Here is a 12,198-nt window from a genome sequence, read left to right on the forward strand (position 1 = left end):
AACGGCCTGTCTGTGTCCTATCTGTTTCCTCACTGGACTGGGAGCTGCACTGGATCTTATGTATTTATGTCTTTCCAGCGTCATGAGCATAGTGGGCTTTTCATAAATATTTGCTGAATCATATTATATTACTATGCTGTCTTGGATTTACATGCCTTCCCAAGGCAAATTTCAGATCATAAATCCTTGGAGGGCAAACATAAATCCTCTATGGTACATGTCCTAGAGCCAGGAGCATTGCTGATGCTAAGTAAATATTTGTTAGCTGGTTGAGTAAATAAACAAGCACTTTCTGAAAAGGCTTTGACATAAAATAAGTAAAAAGGAAATTCTGATCCAGTTATCAGGAGAAACACCCAATTTAAGGGATGCTATCCAGAGAGGTAGCCAATGAGCTTGAAATGGTAGACAGTGAAAAATGAGGACAGTGTTTCAGAAACAAAGAGCAACTAAAACGTTGAGCAAGGAATACTGTCTTTTGGATTAGGAGACTAATTAATTGATGTTTTGTACAATGAGAAATCTGTCTCCAAATTTCATTTTCCTCCTGTGGTTGTACTGTTCACATTAAACAAAAATAACTGATGCAACACAACATATCTACAACCAACCGATCTTTGACAAACCTGACAAAAACAAGCAATGGGGAAAGGATTCCCTGTTTAATAAATGGTGTTGGGAAAACTGGCTAACTATGTGCAGAAAGCAGAAACTAGACCCCCTCCTGACACCTTACACTAAAATTAACTCCAGATGGATTAAAGACTTAAACATAAGACCTAACACCATAAAAACCCTAGAGGAAAATCTAGGCAAAACCATTCAGGACATAGGAGTAGGCAAGGACTTCATGACCAAAACACCAAAAGCATTGGCAGCAAAAGCCAAAATAGACAAATGGGACCTAATCAAACTCCACAGCTTCTGCATGGCAAAAGAAACAGTCATTAGAGAGAATTGGAAACCAACAGAATGGGAAAAAAATTTTGCAGTTTACTCATCTGACAAAGGGCTGATATCCAGAATTTACAAAGAACTAAAACAGAGTTACAAGAAAAAAAAAACAAGCCCATTCAAAAGTGAGCAAAGGATATGAACAGACACTTTACAAAAGAAGACATACATGAGGCCAACAAACATATGAAAAAATGCTCATTATAACTGGTCATTAGAGAAATGCAAATCAAAACTACATTGAGATACCATCTCACGCCAGTTAGAATGGCAATCGTTTAAAAATCTGGAGACAACAGATACTAGAGAGGATGTGGAGAAATAGGAACACTTTTACACTGCTGGTGGGAGTGTAAATTAGTTCAACCATTGTGGAAGACAGTGTGGTGATTCCTCAAAGACCTAGAAATAGAAATTCCATTTGACCCAGAAATCCCACTACTGGGTATATATCCAAAGGTCTATAAATCGTTCTACTATAAGGACACATACACACGAATGTTCATTGTACACTGTTTACAATAGCAAAAACCTGGAACCAACCCAAATGCCCATCGAAGATAGACTGGACAGGGAAAATGCGGCACATATACACCATGGAATATTATGAAGCCATCGAAAACGATGAGTTCGTGTCCTTTGTAGGGACAGGGATGAACCTGGAGACCATCATTCTCAGCAAACTGACACAAGAACAGAAAATGAAAGACCACATGTTCTCACTCATAGGTGGGTGTTGAACAACGAGAACACATGGACACAGGGAGGGGAGCACTACACACTGGGGTCTGTTGAGGGGAATAGGGGAGGGACAGCGGGGGGTGGGGAGTTGGGGAGAGATAGCATGAGGAGAAATGCCAGATATAGGTGAAGGGGAGGAAGACAGCAAATCACACTGCCATGTGTGTACCTATGCAACTATCCTGCATGTTCTTCACATGTACCCCAAAACCTAAAATGCAATAAAAAGAAAGATTCAAAAAAAAAAGAGCCAAGAAAATTCTTCCAACAGTCTACAAAGACAAACATACTTTCTTTACTATCTCTTTGTTCAGTTACTTTCAAATAGTTCTACAGAATACAAGGTGTTGAGATTTCTGGCCATGAAAAAATACTCTTCACAATCTACAGATACAAATCTTGGAAAGTTAAGCAAAACCACAGAGGAAATGTTTACACAATAATAGATTCCTTATTTCTTTTTCTTCAGGACTTAAATTTTTTTTTTAAAGTAACTCTTATTTTCTACTTATGTCATTTAAAAGGAGACTTCAGAGTAAGATTTTCTTATAGAACCCCAACTTAATCTATTACTCCTTGGAAACACCTCACTTCCTGAAGATGCTCTCAAAATTTGGTTGGGAGTCTGTTGCTGCTGTGGCTTTTAGGTGGAAATGACTCTGTGGCCCCTTTATTTATTTCTCATTCACTTCAAAATATACAGTCCTGGACGAGAAGAGATGAGCAAATCCAATGTGTGTTTTAAATATTTTCGTAATTGTTTCTATATGTGTTTCTGGAAAGGGACATATTTTGTGAAAGAATAGTCATGAATATTACTTGCAGATAGAATCCATCTGGAAAAGTGTTTAAAATTCATAGACATTTTGTCTTGACAGGGGTTGGTGGTCTGGCCCTACCTTTCCAGATGAGGAAACTGAGGCCCCTCAGGGGTCTTGCAGAGGAGATACCAGATGCAGGCAGAGTGGGAGTCTCGTCCAGGATTCCCAGTGCCCAGTCCAGGGGCCTGCTCACCGTGCTGCGAACTCGCAGAATATCTCTGCTTGTTTACTGTGACTTTGAAGGAAATCACTGGTTTAGGAAAACTCCTACACGACGGAGATTCTTTGTCAAAAAAGATCCTAGATAATAAATCTACTTTATAGCATGTGCATTGTTGAATGGCAGGAAATGGAGAGGAAGAGGCACAGAAGTGAAGCCAGGAATGGAAGAGCACCTGAGCTAAAAATAAATAAATAAATAACCCTTGGCTGGATACGGTGGCTCACGCCTGTAATCCCAGCACTTTGGGAGGCTGTGGCAGGCGGATCACCTGAGGTCGGGAGCTCAAGACCAGCCTGGCCAACACAGTGAAACTCCGTTTCTACTTAAAAAAAAAAAAAAAAAAGAAAGAAAAAAGAAAAAAATTAGCCAGGCATGGTGGCATGTGCCTGCAATCCCAACTACTTGGGAGGCTGAGGCAGGAGAAGTGCTTGAACCTAGGACATGGAGGATGTAGTGAGCAGAGAACACTCCAGCCTGGGTGACAGAGTGAGACTTTTTCTCAAAAAACAAAGCAAAAAAACCCAACAAAACAAATCTTACAGGGACTTTTTAGAATACTACTTCAAATCATGTTTTTGTTTTTGTTTTTTTAATCATTTGTCCTTTTTTAAAAAAAGACAAATCACCCATTGACTGGAAAAAAAAAAAAAAAAAAGGATGGTTTCTCTAAGCCATCTAAATCATAGAAAACTGACCAAATAAATACAGCGTAAAGTTGGTTGGGAAGGATGAAATTTGGAAATAGACGTAAGGTAGATAAAGAATGTTCGCGCTGGACCTGAATAGCATAGGTTTAAATCTCTTGCTACAATGGAAGCGTTCGAAAGGATTAGAAATGAATTATGTACAAATGGGCAGAAAAGGCAAGAATATATCTGCTCTAGGTAAGATAAGGCAGAAATTAGAAACCTCGAGTACCAGGGGTGTCAAGTGTGATTTTAAGGACTCTCTGGAAGGCCCTGGCCTGATGAGAGGTGAACAGATCCCTGCGTCGGAAGTCTTTGCTTGTGTCACTAGATGATCCATCTCAACTATCCTGTGGGGTGACCCCATGGAAAATGGAACTCTGAGCTCAAGTGATTTGTCTGTCTTGGCTTTCCAAAGTGTTGGCTTGCAGGCGTGAGCGAGGAGTCTTCTTTACATCCTGCCTGACTTGTGACTGTTCAGAGCTTAATTACAGGAATGCAAGGGAATGTGGCAAGTACGGCCTTTTCATAGGGTGCCTTGCAGCCCTTAATAACACCTGTCACTAGATTTCTAGATAATGGGTGCAGTCTTGGCCGTAAGAGTCATCAGTGCAAATGATATTTACAGCCATGGCATTGGACAATGACATGGTCGGCGGAGGAGGGGGCACCAATCACAGAGGTACCCATCCACAGCTGTAACCTGCCTCAGCTCATGGAAACGTGGCGCATAAGAGCTTGGCTTGGCTTGTATTAGTCATTCTTTGTCTTATTCCCGGGCCATGCATTTTCATAGCCTGTGTTTTTCCTTTTTCTTTTGACCCACTTTACCCTAATACCTTAATAGTTGCGTTTTATGCACTCTTTTAAGAAGCCTTTCTAGAACACAACTGTGTATAAATAAAGAAACAAAGCTGGCTGTAATCCCAGCACTTTGGGAGGCCGAGGCGGGTAGATCATGAGGTCAAGAGATCGAGACCATCCTGGTCAACATGGTGAAACCCCGTCTCTAGTAAAAATACAAAAAATTAGCTGGGCATGGTGGCACGTGCTTGTAATCCCAGCTACTCGGGAGGCTGAGGCAGAAGAATTGCCTGAACCCAGGAGGCGGAAGTTGCGGTGAGCCGGGATCACGCCATTGCACTCCAGCCTGGGTAATAAGAGTGAAACTCCGTCTCAAAAAAAAAACAAACAAAAACCAAAGCTTTGATCAGTCTTCCTCTGTCAGAATGGGGAAAGAAGACAAAAGAAGTGGAAAAAGAGGAAGCAGAGGAAGGGAAGGGGCAGGAAATGAGTGGAAAGCAAACTGAGTGACTGAGGAGATTTTTGTTGGGGTCAGGGAGATGCCTCAGAGCTTGTGTATTTACCTGGGACATCTGGATGCACTGAAACCCAGGTTCAGTTTGAAGGGTTTCTCTACAGCCAACCGCTTCCTGGGGTCTGTCTGGAGAGTTACCAGAAGGTAATCTTGGGCTAGAAGTGATTATTAAGTGGGCATAGGCAGTTGTTGTTGGCAAAGGAAATGCATTTCTTTTTGCTTACCTGTGACCAGTGGTTTGTGTCTCATGGAAGAAGCTCTGAATGATAGAAACTGAAGTCAGTGCCACATATGTAATTATATAAAGAACTTTGCAATTGCAGCTCAGGCAATGGCCTGGGTTTCAGACTTCCTCTGTCCTCACTGATGATGGCTGAAACTGAGGGTTTCAAAGTCTCTGGCTGGTGCCTAGAATTACTCTATGGGTACAGAAAAGTGAGGAAATACTCTGGATTCAAAGAAAAATGCAAGAAGCCACAGTTTTTGAGGATATACACTGTGAGGCTTAATGTTTGTCTTCCTTAAATGTCCTCATTGCCACCATTAGTAAGTTCTGGAAACGGAATCCTGTTTTGATTCCATGACTCAGCAGGCATAAGATGTTGGCTCGTTGCCCTAGGTCCCAGGGTATCCAGTGAAGCAAAAACAACTAAGCTACAGCAGCACTTCCCGGGGCTGCAGGGGCTGGAATCAGAAGGGCCACAGGGAATCTGAGAAAATTCACTTCTCTTAAACTTCTCACTGCTCTCTCCAAAGCAAAGATGGGAGGGTTGCTGACAGGACAGTGTGAGTTCGTACAGTATCATGGTGCAATTGCAGAAGGCATGCTTTCTCCTGGCAGGTGCAGCCCCCATGCAGGGCTCAGCATGTGGTTAGTGGAGAACAGGCTGGATTTAGGTCCTCATCCTCCCTCTCAGAGAGTATCCCTGCAGAGAGAATAAACCACACACCCACCTGTGGTAGCATTGGCTGCTAACTACTTCACACATCCCGCCTGATATGGTTTGGCAGCGTCCCCACCCAAATTACATCTGGAATTGTAACTCCCATAATTCCCACATGTTGCAGGAGGGACCCAGGGGAAGATAATTGAATATGGGGGAGGGAGGAGGTTTCCCCCAGACTGTTCTCGTGGTAGTGAATAAGGCTCTCGAGATCTGATGTTTTTATAAGAGGTTTCCACTTTTGCTTGGCTCTGATTTTCTCCCTTGCCTGCCACCATGTAAGACGTGTCCTTTACCTTCTGCCATGATTGTGAGGCCTCCCCAGCCATGTGGAACTGTGAGTCCATTAAAGCTCTTTTACTTTATAAATTACCCACTCTCTGGTACATCTCTATTAGCAGCATGAAAACAGACTAACACACTGCCTGTCACTGTTGGGGCCCCCCCAATGCCTCATGCTCTCAGAGTGGCAGCCTCTGACACAGAGTTTAGTGTGTAGCATGTGTCTGAGGTGTGTGCTTGAGATCAATTCCCGTGGCAGGGAGAGAGGAGGCAGGAGAGTACAGAGGGAGAAGTCAAGCTGCGTTGAAATCTGATGACAGCCCTGGAGCTAGAATGTTCTCGAGAGTTGGACCAAGCTGGTTGGGCCTGTATCCCTCTGTGGTGTGGGGGTAAAGCTGCTCTGCAGCTAAGATGAATCCTGAATGTGTGTGTTGGGGGTGCTGACAGCTGATGCCCAGCCACCAGCATGCCCAGCGGGGGGTCAACAAGTCTTCCCACAAAGGGGGATCTAGAAGGCATGTCACAGTGTCTGCCCCACCACCCCAAGGCTGCCCTTTAATAACTGAGTTGTCTGTCTCAAGACTGCCCTTGATATTAAATTTCATCAGAGTTCTACAGTATGCCAAGATTTGAGGGGCAGGATAAAAAAAAATCTCCCTGCTGCCAATTGCCTTAGGCCTTGCTTAGCCATGATAATCAGAGAAAGCCGATTTTACCCTAGTCTCTCGCAATTTTGACCCCAAATTAAGCATAATGACAAAAGAAATGTTTGGGACTCTCTGAAAAGTTCAGGAAGGGAAGAAGCTTGCTGGGTGCATTCTGCAGGGATGTCAGTTTATCGTCCACATTCTTTGTGGGCCATATCTTTTCCAAGGTCCTCATGCTGGGGAAACCTCGAGGGAATCTTATATTCAGTTTCAGGGGAGGAAGCCCCATGAGAAACACCATAAGGCGACACTGCACCTCCCTCCATGATGATGGAGGTCATGGAGGGAGGCACAGTGTCACCTTATCCCAGGAGGCCTCCAGCAGGTCCCTGGAAACAGGAGCAGGGGACGGGGTGAGGCAGGGTAGGGAGCCCTGGATCCCGAGCCATACTGTTCAGTCAACCCTTGGCCTTGCTGCCCATGAGCTCTGCAGCTGTGGGAAAGTTCCTTAGCTGTTCCATGCCTCAGTATCCCCATCTGAAAAATTAGGACTGATAGTACCTACCTTAGAGGGCTCCTGCCAGGATGAACTCACATGAATCCCTTGAAGAGGGCCTAACCGCAGTGCACTCAGGAGCTGTGGCTGCAAGAAGGGAGCAAGAAGAAAGGATCCCCTGAGTCTGGGGGTTGAGATGAGGCCAGTCCCTTCCCCATGGAGCCAAATTCCTTGCAAGAGAGGGGCCCATGGGTTCAACCTCAAACAGAAGCATTCTGGGAAGCTCTCAGATGCTTCCATGTAATTGTTTAGCCAATTAGAAGTGATTCAGAAGGCAAGTTTTGCTCTAATAAATAGAGCAATTTGTGAAGGGTTTTTGGTTCTGGGTAAAAAACTCCAAAACATCAATATTGTTATTAATGCTACAGAGAAGCAATGCCCCATACCCTGAACCAGGACTCTAATTTGTAAGCCTCACAGACTCACCCTTGAAATTCCTGTTTCATTGAATTGCCCCCTGAAACAAATTTAAATAATGTTTCGTAAACCAATGTAAGAGGGAATAGAACCGCGGAAACGTTAAAGGTGGTGCACTCCTGCAGTACCAAGACAGCCTCGCTTAATAGTTCAAAGCTGTTCACCAGAATCCAACTACCTGGGTTCTGGTCCTGGCTCTGCCTCACACCAGCTGTGTGGTCTTGGGCAGCTACCTAACCTCTCTGAGCCTCTGTTTGTCTCAAATATGAAATGGAGATGACAATACTAGAACTTTACACGTGACTTATGATGAGACTGGAAACAGATAATGTGTGTAAAGCCACAGCAAACCCTCATTAATTAGTACTACATAGGAATATACAAAATGCAGAGTAAAATATAAGGTATGAAAAAGAAAGCATGTGCACGCACACACACAGACACACACAAACACACACACACACAGTGCTTACTGCATTTGTACCCTATAGTAGAAACTATTAGGTGGGCTATGCTTCCCTTACAAAACCCTCTAAATCTCAGTGGCTTATGTGAGACAGAGAGAGAAGAAGCGGAGGAAGAGGAGAGTTATAGAGAGAGAGAGAAAGAAAGAGAGGGAGAGAGGAAGAGAGAGAGAAAAGAAATAGCAAGAAAAGAGATAGAGAGGAGAGAGAGAAAGGAGAAGACAGAGAGACAGATAGAGAGACTTCTTCTTCATAAACCATGTCGAGCACACGTTGCTGGGTGGGCACAGGTTATCTTCTCCGGCCACAGTTGCAAAGAGGAAGAAGGAGGTAGAGAAACACATCCCTTCTGTTCATAGCACACCAGCCAGAGCAAGTCACATGGCCATGTCAAACTTCAGGGAAGTGGGGGTATGAAATTCACCCACTTCCCGGAAGTATGGGAATCAGATATTGGACAGTAATAATGAGAAGCACATGCCCCGAAACACAGATCAACCTCTCAATGGAATTTCCCCAGGCAATTTTTGTGGCTCAGCACGTGGGTGAGAAGTGAATCTCCTCCTCAGATGGAGGACACACCCCTACTAATAACCTCTCAGGGGCATCCCTATTTTCCATCCTGCCTGGAATCTGGGTGGTCTTGGAAGAAGTGTTTAACAGTTACTGATGACTATACAGTAATGCTGTTCAATAAACTGTATGTTTAGTGAAATTCTTGACTTCTAATTTTTTGCTGTAATTTTTACCTCAATGAAGTTCTCACTGTTAGAATTCGTAGAAGAGATGCTGAGGACTTGATCAACAATTTTTAATGTGACATTTAAAGCAAATGGAAAGCTAGGCACTGTAATAGCCAGGGCTCACTGATTTTTACCTTTTAAGATTTATCTTAAATCCTCTGAATTTATAATTTTTTTTTTTGAGAGCGGGTCTTGCTCTGTCACCCAAACTGGAATGCAGTGGTGCGATCATAGCTCACCGTAGCCTCCACCTCCTGAGCTCAGGCAATCCTCCTGTCTCAGCCTCCCAAGTAGCTAGAACAGGTGGCCACCACCAAGCCTGGTTAATTTTAAAATTATTTTTAGTAGAGACAGGGAGGGTCTTTCAGTTGCCCAGGCTGTTCTTGAATTTTTGTGCTCAAGCAATCCTCCCACCTCAGCCTCCCAAAGTGCTGGGTTACAGGTGTGAGGCACTGTGAGCAGTTTTAAATTTTTTTATATCATGAATGTGTCAAACATAAGGAAAAGCAGAGATGATAGTATAGTGAAATCCCTTTTTATGGAGGCTTGATATCATTTCACCACTGCATTCTTCTTTATCCATCTATAAAATCATGGATATTTTCTTACATAACCATAATGCTGTTATCACACATAATAATTTCTGTTATCTTTTTTGAGTGAGTGAGTATAACATTGATTTGGGCAGTGTTGATGCCCATAAAACAAGATGGCTGGAACTTACAGCAGCTCCCCTGACAGCTCCCACACTCCTGGCATTGTTAGGAGAACATTGCCAATTGCAGTGAATTGGCTCCCCTAGATTTCTTCTCCCCCATATGGAGCCTACTGAGCTGAGACAGAGCATGGCAGATCAACACGCCTTAGTGAACAAACAGCCAGCCAAGCCATATTGGCTAATATTGACACCGCTAAAGTAGGGTGAAGGGCACTTGGAACAGGGTGCGCACACACTCGAGCGCATAAACCTATTCCAGATGCTACCAGATGAATCTGTAAGTGTTGCTGTGAGCCTACAGATTCCATTTGGGAGTCAGCTATGGAAATGAGGTCAGAGTGACCCTTCTTGCGTTCCATTAAATGTAACCACGTTAAGAGAGCTTCTTTCCACTGGAATGCATTAGTAGGGCAGGCACTCTTTGTACATAGAACTTCACTTTGAATTTATTAAAATAAATGGAAATGCTTGTTTCAGCTTGAGGATCGTGTTTGGAACTTACTTTGCAAAATGTACTCTCTACATCAGCTCACTGGTCAGAAAATGATGACCCTACTCTGAAGGACTAATTCTAATACTTTAATTCTCACTGCAGCCCTCTCTGGTACGATTATTCTTTCCATTTTTCAGCCAGGAGGAGAGATGTGTAGTAGAGGTCAGAGCTCAGACTCTGAAGCCAGACTGCCTCAGTCTAAATCCCAGCTGTGCTACTTACTAACTGTAATGCTCTAAAAAATATATGTGTGGGGCTGGCTGTCCTTTGATACCCAGTCTGTTATAAAATTTGCTAATTGTGTTAAAAATTTTTTGAAGTTGGTTTGTTCTAAGTAGGATTCAAGTAAGGTCTACAAATTGCTTTTGTTGTTGTGTCTTTTAATTCTCATTCAAACTAGAAAAGCCCTGTATCTCCCCTATGCCATTGATTGATGGCAGAAATTAGGTCAGTTGCTCCAGAGAATGTCCCACCTCCACACTGGTCTGTTTCCTTCCTTCTTGTGTCATTTACATTCTCCTTTCCCTCTGTCTTTCCTGTCCACAGGAAGTTAGCTCTAGATGCTTGATTTAGATTAGATTCAACTTTTTTAGCAAAGAGATTTCATGGATGGTGCTGAATCCTTCCTATCCTACCCTATGAACACATGCATTATGTCCCGTCACCCAGGAAGCTCGAAGCTCAATCAAGCTTTAGGGGCAGGTAGTAAGAGCCTGAGTCCTGTCGTAAAATTCCTCACCTGTCTGTCATTGATGATGTGGCTCTAAGCAATCATTTTATTAGAGGTTACAAGAGATTGTTTCTAGAAATTCATTACCCTTTCACATTCATTTAGTTAGATTCCTTCCATACAGTAAATGTGTCCGCATCAGTGAGGGCTATTTGGATACTCTCAAATACTGTTCATACAGGAAAGGCCAGGGAGATGCTGAATTCTTTCCTCTTAATTGCTCATTTTCAGAGTAGGGATTCGGTGCCCTAGTTAACTGCAGTAGTGTCTAAAGAGGTTTCTTGTTTATTTGCATTTTTTGCTGTTTTTTTTGGGGTGGGGGATAAAGACTATCTCTCAAATGATGATGATGATGATGATTGATATGGCTAGACTTTGTGTCCCCACCCAAATCTCATCTTGAGTTATAATCCTTGAATTATAATTGTAATCTCCATGTGTCAAGGGAGAGACCAGGTGAAGGTAACTGGATCATAGGGGCAGTTTCTCCCATGCTATTCTCATGATAGTGAACTCTCACGAGATCTGATGGTTTATAATGGACTTTGCCCTCTTTGCTTGGCACTTCTCCTTTCTACCGCCTTGTGAAGAAGTTGCCTTGCTTCCCCTTCACCTTCCACCAAGATTGTAAGTTTCCTGAGGCCTCCACAGCCATGCAGAACTGTGAGTCAATTAAATCTCTTTCTTTTACGAATTGCCCAGTCTCAGGTATTTCCTGAGAGCAATGTGAGAACAGACTAATACAATGATGAACTAATGTTTTTTATATAACCAGTGTGTTTCAATCAATTGCACTCACAATCTTTTTCACACTCACAGTGTTCCACTTTGACGCATGGGGGTCCTTTCATGTTGGTGTCTGTGTCACTTTCACATGACCCATCAGTCTCCAATGGCTTCCTTGCTTCATGGCCCAACAAGATGTCCCAGCTCCTCTTGTGTTTCCTTCCCTAGACTTGAGAGCAGCTGTTCCTTCCAAGAGCCTTGCTTCCTTCTACTAGACCTGTTGATTAAATTTTAAAACAGGAAGTATGTGTCTCTTTATGTGCATCAGCCTGGATCTGAAAGGTGAGGCCTATGTCTCTACCCTTGCTCCAAAGCCTCCTACATGGTGGCTGGCTCCATTTCATCCCAAAGGTCTGGAAGGGATGAAGTTCCATGGTCCCATTATAAAGCCTCCTGGATTCCAAATATGGAAATTACTTTATTCTTGGTTTTTCCCTAACACAGCTGTGAGTTTGAGAACTGACAGATGCAGTGACATGTAAACCAAGGCATGAGTTAGTCAAAGAGAGATGTGGGAGTGCAAGCTCATGGGGCACGGAGGCCAAGGAGCAGTGAGACTTACAGGCAAGGATGAAAATGCAGGTGTCAGCCCTGAAAGACCATTCATTCCCCTTTCTCTGGGAATGTCACCCTCTTAGAGGAGAACGCAACTTCCAGAAAAATTCTCCGCAGAGA

This window comes from Callithrix jacchus, chromosome 7 (assembly GCF_049354715.1).
Source record: "Callithrix jacchus isolate 240 chromosome 7, calJac240_pri, whole genome shotgun sequence".
Taxonomy (NCBI): Eukaryota; Metazoa; Chordata; class Mammalia; order Primates; family Cebidae; genus Callithrix; species Callithrix jacchus.